Raw genomic sequence first — 12,527 nt, forward strand, 5'->3', positions numbered from 1 at the left:
CTGCAAACTATCGAAGTAGCTCCAAGGGACGCCACTACCAACTATTACATCACCTAGTAGCTCCAAGGGACGCCACTGCAAACTATCGAAGTAGTTCCAAGGGACGCCACTACCAACTATTACATCACCTAGTAGTTCCAAGGGACGCCACTGCAAACTATCGAAGTAGCTCCAAGGGACGCCACTGCAAACTATCGAAGTAGTTCCAAGGGACGCCACTGCAAACTATCGAAGTAGTTCCAAGGGACGCCACTACCAACTATTACATCACTTAGTAGCTCCAAGGGACGCCACAACAAACTATTACATCACCTAGTAGCTCCAAGGGACGCCACTGCAAACTAACGAAGTAGCTCCAAGGAACGCCACTGCATACTAAGTAGCTCCAAGGGACGCCACTGCAAACTATCGAAGTAGCTCCAAGGAACGCCACTGCATACTAAGTAGCTCCAAGGGACGCCACTGCATACTAAGTAGCTCCAAGGGACGCCACTGCAAACTATCGAAGTAGTTCCAAGGGACGCCACTGCAAACTATCGAAGTAGCTCCAAGGGACGCCACTGCAAACTATCGAAGTAGCTCCAAGGGACGCCACTGCAAACTATCGAAGTAGTTCCAAGGGACGCCACTGCAAACTATCGAAGTAGTTCCAAGGGACGCCACTGCAAACTATCGAAGTAGTTCCAAGGAACGCCACTGCATACTAAGTAGCTCCAAGGGACGCCACTGTAAACTAACGAAGTAGCTCCAAGGGACGCCACTGCAAACTATCGAAGTAGCTCCAAGGAACGCCACTGCATACTAAGTAGCTCCAAGGGACGCCACTGCATACTAAGTAGCTCCAAGGGACGCCACTGCAAACTATCGAAGTAGTTCCAAGGGACGCCACTGCATACTAAGTAGCTCCAAGGGACGCCACTGCATACTAAGTAGTTCCAAGGGACGCCACTGCAAACTATCGAAGTAGCTCCAAGGGACGCCACTGCAAACTATCGAAGTAGCTCCAAGGGACGCCACTGCATACTAAGTAGCTCCAAGGGACGCCACTGCATACTAAGTAGTTCCAAGGGACGCCACTGCAAACTATCGAAGTAGCTCCAAGGGACGCCACTGCAAACTATCGAAGTAGTTCCAAGGGACGCCACTACCAACTATTACATCCTCTAACAAAGTTCTACATCAGTTGCTTCATAAAACCAAGATGTCATTTATCCAGAGTTATCTTGACCTGGGTCCCGAGCGATGTTTGATAAAACGAAATTAATTAGATTTTCATACCCTATTGGTTAGTCAGGGCTGTGTAGTCGAAATCAAGTAACGTGTGTGTTCGTCAATATATGTATGAGTGTGTGTGTGTGTAGCCTACGTGTGGGTGCCTGAAGGCTAAAAATAGAAACATGAATACCCTGAAATTAAAAGAACACGGCCACGTACAATGCATACCTGACACACACACACACATTACATCCGCTTGACAACATGTCATAACCTATGACACCCACATGACACACACACACACACATTACATCCGCTTGACAACATGTCATAACCTATGATACCCACATGACATACACACACACATTACATCCGCTTGACAACATGTCATAACCTATGACCCCCACATGACATACACACACACATTACATCCGCTTGACAACATGTCATAACCTATGACCCCCACATGACATACACACACACATTACATCCGCTTGACAACATGTCATAACCTATGACACCCACATGACATACACACACACATTACATCCGCTTGACAACATGTCATAACTTATGACCCCCACATGACATACACACACACATTACATCCGCTTGACAACATGTCATAACCTATGACACCCACATGACATACACACACACACATTACATACGCTTGACAACATGTCATAACCTATGACCCCCACATGACATACACACACTCACATTACATCCACTTGACAACATTTCATAACCTATGACCCCCACATGACATACACACACACATTACATCCGCTTGACAACATGTCATAACCTATGACACCCACATGACATACACACACACATTACATCCGCTTGACAACATGTCATAACCTATGACCCCCACATGACATACAAATGACAAATACATTACACTTTAAGAAAATAATAAATATATATTTATTTATTATAATATTATATAACAGATCTGTATTATGATTAATGCATCAAGTACAAATGACAGATGACACATATATGACACCAACACGAAACATGCATGACACATTCATATGACAATCAAATGACAAATGCACGCTTTGTCCTGACTCTTGTCTTCCCTATTTATTCGTTCTGTTCTCTTTCTGTCTTTCTCTTATCTTCTTACAGACATTACTTCAAAAAAAAAAAAAAAAAGATGGTCACGTCATGCTTCTAATCTTGCATGTTAACCAATGACTTAAATTCTGCCAAGTCACTGGTTTTCCTGGCTAGCTCATTCAACACATTCCATACTCTAATAGCACTAGGGAAGAAGGAGTATTTGTACAAATTTGTCCTAGCATATGGGACGAGGAATGTGCCTTTATCTTTGTGTCTTTCTGAGTATTTTATTATATTTTGATTTTGTATTTGAAGATTATGGTTCAGTGTTTTATGTATGATTGCTACTTTACTTTTGAGCCTTCTGTCCTGAAGGCTTTCTAAATTTAGTGATTTTACTAAAGGTGTTACTCTAGTCAAATGTGAATATTCGTTTGTTATGAATCTCACTGCTCTATTTTGTGTCTGTTCCAGTTTCTTAATGTTTTCTTGAGTTGAGGGGTCCCAAACAGAGGATGCATATTCTATTATTGGCCTAACCAAGGTTAAATAACATTTTAGTTTTATGTTCTTATTTGATTTATAGAAATTTCTTTTAATAAACCCTAATGTTTGTTCGATATTTTAATAGTTTCATCAATATGGGGATTCAATGACAGACTTTCATTTATTTGCCTGTCTTTATCTCTTTGTCTTCCCCGTCTATTTCTGTTTAGCATCTGTCTCTGTGTCTTATATCTTTATTTACAGATTAACTTCTTTACTTATGCATTTAATTCTTTATTTATAGATTCACTTCTTTATTTATATATTTAATTCTTATTCTTTCAAGGTCACTCATTGTTACACCAACCTTTGTTTTTTATTTCTCATTTATTTTCTTCTTCTTTCACCCAAACATACAATAGCATTTATTGGCATAAACAAACAAAAAGTGACATTGTCATTTCTTTTTAAAAGAGATCCTCTCATACGAAATAAAAACAAAATTAACTTTCTCTAGATACATCTATCTTGTAAACACAACTGAATTGAATCCCAAGGTCCACACTAAAAAAAAAAAAAACGCTAACTTCATTAAAGTCAAGCTTTAGGAGAAATTTGTAATCAGCTGAGAATACGATAACACCTTGACCTGAACGAAACGGAACTAGCTAATGAGGTCGTCCTCCCATTCCGGTGTCAAAGTTCAATGTAAGCTCGAAAAAGCTTTTGTACAACTTTTTGTGTAAATGTATTTGTTAATTGTTTTCATAAAAATATACTTGTGCGTTTGTATCAATACAAACCTGATTATGTTTATGGAGGTGCATAAAAAGGGAAATTTATCTGGACGTTAACAAATGCCATAGGATCAGTAATAAATCAACAAGGGCTTTAAGAGTTGTGAGTACAATATTAGAGTAATTTCCCTTAGAGGTCGTTTGGTGTAGATTAGAGGCAATAGCAGTTTAAGGGATTATCCATCTATGACGTTCTCGCGGAAGAGTATGGTATAGGGAGTACTTAAATAAAAAGGCGAGAGTAAGTCTCCCGAGAACCTCAATATTTACTAAACTTTATTTGTATCAATACAATGTAAATAAATAATTGTTATATAGCTTATAATAAAAACAAACAACACAATATAACCGCAATATTATGGTGTTTAGTGTTTATAAATTTACTACAGATATGGATTATAATTAAACAGGATTGCGAAAAGATTTTAGATATCATCGAACCAGTGAATATAATAAAGATTGTAAATGTCAAATCGTGGAATAGGCATTTTTTTTCTCTGGCATTTTGGACGTCATAAAGGGATGATTCCTAACTCTTTTATTTATAAGATCATAAACTTCGTTAAGAGAGAGAGAGAGAGAGAGAGAGAGAGAGAGAGAGTATTTCTTAAAGTGCAAATGTTTAAAATAAAAACAATCGAAAATGTCTGCTTGCAGAGGTGGCCAACATTGGGGGTGGGTGGGTGCGGGGCAAACATTTCCAACAAAATCCCTGTCCCAAAAACAAAAAAATCCAACAAGTCCAAAATATCTCGCCTGCACTAGGCTTTCACAAACAGCACGCTGGCCCCTAGATCTAAGTAACAGAATAGGACAAACAATGGGACAGATTTCACCTGTATTCACCAGAGAGATAATCTGCCGTTAATTATTTAAAATATTTCATGGATGCAGGCTATGTCTGAAACAACATGCAAAAAAAAAAACAAACAACAAAACAACAACATATCTCATTGCTGCAAGATGTATCTATTTATCTCCCTATATAACTAATTGGTTAATTTTTAAAGTTTCAACTTGACCCGAGAATTGGAAGTGGGAGATTACAAAAATGTTTACCAGACAGACAGACAGATAGAGTGACTTGATAGAACCTTTGTAAGAACGCATAAAAAGTAACGTAAATTTGAATCATTGTGTACAATCGAGTCCATAGAAATCTCTCAGTGAATCATTGTGTACAATCTAGTCCATAGAAATCTCTTAGTGAATCATTGTGTACGATCTAGTCCATAGAAATCTCTCAGTGAATCATTGTGTACGATCTAGTCCATAGAAATCTCTCAGTGAATCATTGTGTACAATCTAGTCCATAGAAATCTCTCAGTGAATCATTGTGTACAATCTAGTCCATAGAAATCTTTCAGTGAATCATTGTGTACAATCGAGTCCATAGAAATCTCTCAGTGAATCATTGTGTACAATCTAGTCCATAGAAATCTCTCAGTGAATCATTGTGTACAATCGAGTCCATAGAAATCTCTCAGTGAATCATTGTGTACAATCTAGTCCATAGAAATCTCTTAGTGAATCATTGTGTACGATCGAGTCCATAGAAATCTCTCAGTGAATCATTGTGTACAATCTAGTCCATAGAAATCTCTTAGTGAATCATTGTGTACGATCGAGTCCATAGAAATCTCTCAGTGAATCATTGTGTACAATCTAGTCCATAGAAATCTCTCAGTGAATCATTGTGTACAATCTAGTCAATAGAAATCTCTCAGTGAATCATTGTGTACAATCGAGTCCATAGAAATCTCTTAGTGAATCATTGTGTACGAGCTAGTCCATAGAAATCTCTTAGTGAATCATTGTGTACAATCTAGTCCATAGAAATCTCTCAGTGAATCATTGTGTACAATCTAGTCCATAGAAATCTCTCAGTGAATCATTGTGTACAATCTAGTCCATAGAAATCTCTCATTGAATCATTGTGTACAATCGAGTCCATAGAAATCTCTCAGTGAATCATTGTGTAAAATCTAGTCCACAGAAATCTCTCAGTGAATCATTGTGTACAATCGAGTCAATAGAAATCTCTCAGTGAATCATTGTGTACGATCTAGTCCATAGAAATCTCTCAGTGAATCATTGTGTACGAGCTAGTCCATAGAAATCTCTTAGTGAATCATTGTGTACAATCGAGTCCATAGAAATCTCTCAGTGAATCATTGTGTACAATCGAGTCCATAGAAATCTCTCAGTGAATCATTGTGTACAATCGAGTCCATAGAAATCTCTCAGTGAATCATTGTGTACGATCTAGTCCATAGAAATCTCTCAGTGAATCATTGTGTACGATCGAGTCCATAGAAATCTCTCAGTGAATCATTGTGTACAATCGAGTCCATAGAAATCTCTCAGTGAATCATTGTGTACAATCTAGTCCATAGAAATCTCTCAGTGAATCATTGTGTACGATCTAGTCCATAGAAATCTTTCAGTGAATCATTGTGTACGATCTAGTCCATAGAAATCTCTCAGTGAATCATTGTGTACAATCTAGTCCATATAAATCTCTCAGTGAATCATTGTGTACAATCTAGTCCATAGAAATCTCTCAGTGAATCATTGTGTACAATCTAGTCCATAGAAATCTCTCAGTGAATCATTGTGTAAAATCTAGTCCATAGAAATCTCTCAGTGAATCATTGTGTACGAGCTAGTCAATAGAAATCTCTTAGTGAATCATTGTGTACAATCGAGTCCATAGAAATCTCTCAGTGAATCATTGTGTACGATCTAGTCCATAGAAATCTCTTAGTGAATCATTGTGTACAATCGAGTCCATAGAAATCTCTCAGTGAATCATTGTGTACAATCTAGTCCATAGAAATCTCTTAGTGAATCATTGTGTACAATCTAGTCCATAGAAATCTCTCAGTGAATCATTGTGTACAATCTAGTCCATAGAAATCTCTCAGTGAATCATTGTGTACAATCGAGTCCATAGAAATCTCTCAGTGAATCATTGTGTACAATCTAGTCCATAGAAATCTCTCAGTGAATCATTGTGTACAATCTAGTCCATAGAAATCTCTCAGTGAATCATTGTGTACGATCTAGTCCATAGAAATCTCTCAGTGAATCATTGTGTACAATCTAGTCCATAGAAATCTCTCAGTGAATCATTGTGTAAAATCTAGTCCATAGAAATCTCTCAGTCAATCATTGTGTACAATCTAATCCATATAAATCTCTCAGTGAATCATTGTGTACAATCTAGTCCATAGAAATCTCTCAGTGAATCATTGTGTACAATCTAGTCCATAGAAATCTCTCAGTGAATCATTGTGTACGAGCTAGTCCATAGAAATCTCTTAGTGAATCATTGTGTACAATCGAGTCCATAGAAATCTCTCAGTGAATCATTGTGTACAATCGAGTCCATAGAAATCTCTCAGTGAATCATTGTGTACAATCGAGTCCATAGAAATCTCTCAGTAAATCATTGTGTACAATCAAGTCCATAGAAATCTCTCAGTGAATCATTGTGTACAATCGAGTCCATAGAAATCTATCAGTGAATCATTGTGTACAATCGAGTCCATAGAAATCTCTCAGTGAATCATTGTGTACAATCTAGTCCATAGAAATCTCTCAGTGAATCATTGTGTACAATCTAGTCCATAGAAATCTCTCAGTGAATCATTGTGTACGAGCTAGTCCATAGAAATCTCTTAGTGAATCATTGTGTACAATCGAGTCCATAGAAATCTCTCAGTGAATCATTGTGTACAATCGAGTCCATAGAAATCTCTCAGTGAATCATTGTGTACAATCGAGTCCATAGAAATCTCTCAGTGAATCATTGTGTACAATCTAGTCCATAGAAATCTCTCAGTGAATCATTGTGTACAATCTAGTCCATAGAAATCTCTCAGTGAATCATTGTGTACAATCGAGTCCATAGAAATCTATCAGTGAATCATTGTGTACAATCGAGTCCATAGAAATCTCTCAGTCAATCATTGTGTACAATCTAGTCCATATAAATCTCTCAGTGAATCATTGTGTACAATCTAGTCCATAGAAATCTCTCAGTGAATCATTGTGTACAATCGAGTCCATAGAAATCTCTCAGTGAATCATTGTGTACAATCTAGTCCATAGAAATCTCTCAGTGAATCATTGTGTACAATCGAGTCCATAGAAATCTCTCAGTGAATCATTGTGTACAATCGAGTCCATAGAAATCTCTCAGTAAATCATTGTGTACAATCTAGTCCATAGAAATCTCTCAGTGAATCATTGTGTACAATCGAGTCCATAGAAATCTATCAGTGAATCATTGTGTACAATCGAGTCCATAGAAATCTCTCAGTGAATCATTGTGTACAATCTAGTCCATAGAAATCTCTCAGTGAATCATTGTGTACAATCTAGTCCATATAAATCTCTCAGTGAATCATTGTGTACAATCTAGTCCATAGAAATCTCTCAGTGAATCATTGTGTACAATCGAGTCCATAGAAATCTCTCAGTGAATCATTGTGTACAATCGAGTCCATAGAAATCTCTCAGTGAATCATTGTGTACAATCTAGTCCATAGAAATCTCTCAGTGAATCATTGTGTACAATCTAGTCCATAGAAATCTCTCAGTGAATCATTGTGTACAATCTAGTCCATAGAAATCTCTCAGTGAATCATTGTGTACGAGCTAGTCCATAGAAATCTCTTAGTGAATCATTGTGTACAATCGAGTCCATAGAAATCTCTCAGTGAATCATTGTGTACAATCGAGTCCATAGAAATCTCTCAGTGAATCATTGTGTACAATCGAGTCCATAGAAATCTCTCAGTAAATCATTGTGTACAATCTAGTCCATAGAAATCTCTCAGTGAATCATTGTGTACAATCGAGTCAATAGAAATCTATCAGTGAATCATTGTGTACAATCGAGTCCATAGAAATCTCTCAGTCAATCATTGTGTACAATCTAGTCCATATAAATCTCTCAGTGAATCATTGTGTACAATCTAGTCCATAGAAATCTCTCAGTGAATCATTGTGTACAATCTAGTCCATAGAAATCTCTCAGTCAATCATTGTGTACAATCTAGTCCATATAAATCTCTCAGTGAATCATTGTGTACAATCTAGTCCATAGAAATCTCTCAGTGAATCATTGTGTACAATCTAGTCCATAGAAATCTCTCAGTGAATCATTGTGTACAATCGAGTCCATAGAAATCTCTCAGTAAATCATTGTGTACAATCTAGTCCATAGAAATCTCTCAGTGAATCATTGTGTACAATCGAGTCCATAGAAATCTATCAGTGAATCATTGTGTACAATCGAGTCCATAGAAATCTCTCAGTGAATCATTGTGTACAATCTAGTCCATAGAAATCTCTCAGTGAATCATTGTGTACGATCTAGTCCATAGAAATCTCTCAGTGAATCATTGTGTACAATCTAGTCCATAGAAATCTCTCAGTGAATCATTGTGTACAATCTAGTCCATAGAAATCTCTCAGTGAATCATTGTGTACAATCGAGTCCATAGAAATCTCTCAGTAAATCATTGTGTACAATCTAGTCCATAGAAATCTCTCAGTGAATCATTGTGTACAATCGAGTCCATAGAAATCTATCAGTGAATCATTGTGTACAATCGAGTCCATAGAAATCTCTCAGTGAATCATTGTGTACAATCTAGTCCATAGAAATCTCTCAGTGAATCATTGTGTACGATCTAGTCCATAGAAATCTCTCAGTGAATCATTGTGTACAATCTAGTCCATAGAAATCTCTCAGTGAATCATTGTGTACAATCGAGTCCATAGAAATCTCTCAGTGAATCATTGTGTACAATCGAGTCCATAGAAATCTCTCAGTAAATCATTGTGTACAATCTAGTCCATAGAAATCTCTCAGTGAATCATTGTGTACAATCTAGTCCATAGAAATCTCTCAGTGAATCATTGTGTACAATCTAGTCCATAGAAATCTCTCAGTGAATCATTGTGTACGAGCTAGTCCATAGAAATCTCTTAGTGAATCATTGTGTACAATCGAGTCCATAGAAATCTCTCAGTGAATCATTGTGTACAATCGAGTCCATAGAAATCTCTCAGTGAATCATTGTGTACAATCGAGTCCATAGAAATCTCTCAGTAAATCATTGTGTACAATCTAGTCCATAGAAATCTCTCAGTGAATCATTGTGTACAATCGAGTCAATAGAAATCTATCAGTGAATCATTGTGTACAATCGAGTCCATAGAAATCTCTCAGTCAATCATTGTGTACAATCTAGTCCATATAAATCTCTCAGTGAATCATTGTGTACAATCTAGTCCATAGAAATCTCTCAGTGAATCATTGTGTACAATCTAGTCCATAGAAATCTCTCAGTCAATCATTGTGTACAATCTAGTCCATATAAATCTCTCAGTGAATCATTGTGTACAATCTAGTCCATAGAAATCTCTCAGTGAATCATTGTGTACAATCTAGTCCATAGAAATCTCTCAGTGAATCATTGTGTACAATCGAGTCCATAGAAATCTCTCAGTAAATCATTGTGTACAATCTAGTCCATAGAAATCTCTCAGTGAATCATTGTGTACAATCGAGTCCATAGAAATCTATCAGTGAATCATTGTGTACAATCGAGTCCATAGAAATCTCTCAGTGAATCATTGTGTACAATCTAGTCCATAGAAATCTCTCAGTGAATCATTGTGTACGATCTAGTCCATAGAAATCTCTCAGTGAATCATTGTGTACAATCTAGTCCATAGAAATCTCTCAGTGAATCATTGTGTAAAATCTAGTCCATAGAAATCTCTCAGTCAATCATTGTGTACAATCTAGTCCATATAAATCTCTCAGTGAATCATTGTGTACAATCTAGTCCATAGAAATCTCTCAGTGAATCATTGTGTACAATCTAGTCCATAGAAATCTCTCAGTGAATCATTGTGTACGAGGTAGTCCATAGAAATCTCTCAGTGAATCATTGTGTACAATCGAGTCCATAGAAATCTCTCAGTGAATCATTGTGTACAATCGAGTCCATAGAAATCTCTCAGTAAATCATTGTGTACAATCTAGTCCATAGAAATCTCTCAGTGAATCATTGTGTACAATCGAGTCCATAGAAATCTTTCAGTGAATCATTGTGTACAATCGAGTTCATAGAAATCTCTCAGTGAATCATTGTGTACAATCTAGTCCATAGAAATCTCTCAGTCAATCATTGTGTACAATCTAGTCCATATAAATCTCTCAGTGAATCATTGTGTACAATCTAGTCCATAGAAATCTCTCAGTGAATCATTGTGTACAATCTAGTCCATAGAAATCTCTCAGTGAATCATTGTGTACGAGCTAGTCCATAGAAATCTCTCAGTGAATCATTGTGTACAATCGAGTCCATAGAAATCTCTCAGTCAATCATTGTGTACAATCTAGTCCATATAAATCTCTCAGTGAATCATTGTGTACAATCTAGTCCATAGAAATCTCTCAGTGAATCATTGTGTACAATCTAGTCCATAGAAATCTCTCAGTGAATCATTGTGTACAATCGAGTCCATAGAAATCTCTCAGTGAATCATTGTGTACAATCTAGTCCATAGAAATCTCTCAGTGAATCATTGTGTACAATCTAGTCCATAGAAATCTCTCAGTGAATCATTGTGTACAATCTAGTCCATAGAAATCTCTCAGTGAATCATTGTGTACGAGCTAGTCCATAGAAATCTCTTAGTGAATCATTGTGTACAATCGAGTCCATAGAAATCTCTCAGTGAATCATTGTGTACAATCGAGTCCATAGAAATCTCTCAGTGAATCATTGTGTACAATCGAGTCCATAGAAATCTCTCAGTAAATCATTGTGTACAATCTAGTCCATAGAAATCTCTCAGTGAATCATTGTGTACAATCGAGTCAATAGAAATCTATCAGTGAATCATTGTGTACAATCGAGTCCATAGAAATCTCTCAGTAAATCATTGTGTACAATCTAGTCCATATAAATCTCTCAGTGAATCATTGTGTACAATCTAGTCCATAGAAATCTCTCAGTGAATCATTGTGTACAATCTAGTCCATAGAAATCTCTCAGTGAATCATTGTGTACGAGGTAGTCCATAGAAATCTCTCAGTGAATCATTGTGTACAATCGAGTCCATAGAAATCTCTCAGTGAATCATTGTGTACAATCGAGTCCATAGAAATCTCTCAGTAAATCATTGTGTACAATCTAGTCCATAGAAATCTCTCAGTGAATCATTGTGTACAATCGAGTCCATAGAAATCTTTCAGTGAATCATTGTGTACAATCGAGTTCATAGAAATCTCTCAGTGAATCATTGTGTACAATCTAGTCCATAGAAATCTCTCAGTCAATCATTGTGTACAATCTAGTCCATATAAATCTCTCAGTGAATCATTGTGTACAATCTAGTCCATAGAAATCTCTCAGTGAATCATTGTGTACAATCTAGTCCATAGAAATCTCTCAGTGAATCATTGTGTACGAGCTAGTCCATAGAAATCTCTTAGTGAATCATTGTGTACAATCGAGTCCATAGAAATCTCTCAGTGAATCATTGTGTACAATCGAGTCCATAGAAATCTCTCAGTGAATCATTGTGTACAATCGAGTCCATAGAAATCTCTCAGTAAATCATTGTGTACAATCTAGTCCATAGAAATCTCTCAGTGAATCTCTGTGTACAATCTAGTCCATAGAAATCTCTCAGTGAATCATTGTGTACAATCGCGTCAATAGAAATCTATCAGTGAATCATTGTGTACAATCGAGTCCATAGAAATCTCTCAGTCAATCATTGTGTACAATCTAGTCCATATAAATCTCTCAGTGAATCATTGTGTACAATCTAGTCTATAGAAATCTCTCAGTGAATCATTGTGTACAATCTAGTCCATAGAAATCTCTCAGTGAATCATTGTGTACGAGCTAGTCC

The 12,527-nt window shown here is 36.7% G+C and overlaps 1 protein-coding gene across 1 annotated transcript in view; it reads left to right on the forward strand.

Annotated features, from left to right (window-relative positions):
• The window catches only part of LOC106065162 (short transient receptor potential channel 7-like), a 354,560-nt gene that overhangs the window by 14,014 nt on the left and 328,019 nt on the right, over positions 1 to 12,527 (forward strand). The gene's annotated exons all lie outside the window — the stretch shown is intronic.

Source organism: Biomphalaria glabrata, chromosome 2 (assembly GCF_947242115.1).
Source record: "Biomphalaria glabrata chromosome 2, xgBioGlab47.1, whole genome shotgun sequence".
NCBI classification, from domain to species: Eukaryota; Metazoa; Mollusca; class Gastropoda; family Planorbidae; genus Biomphalaria; species Biomphalaria glabrata.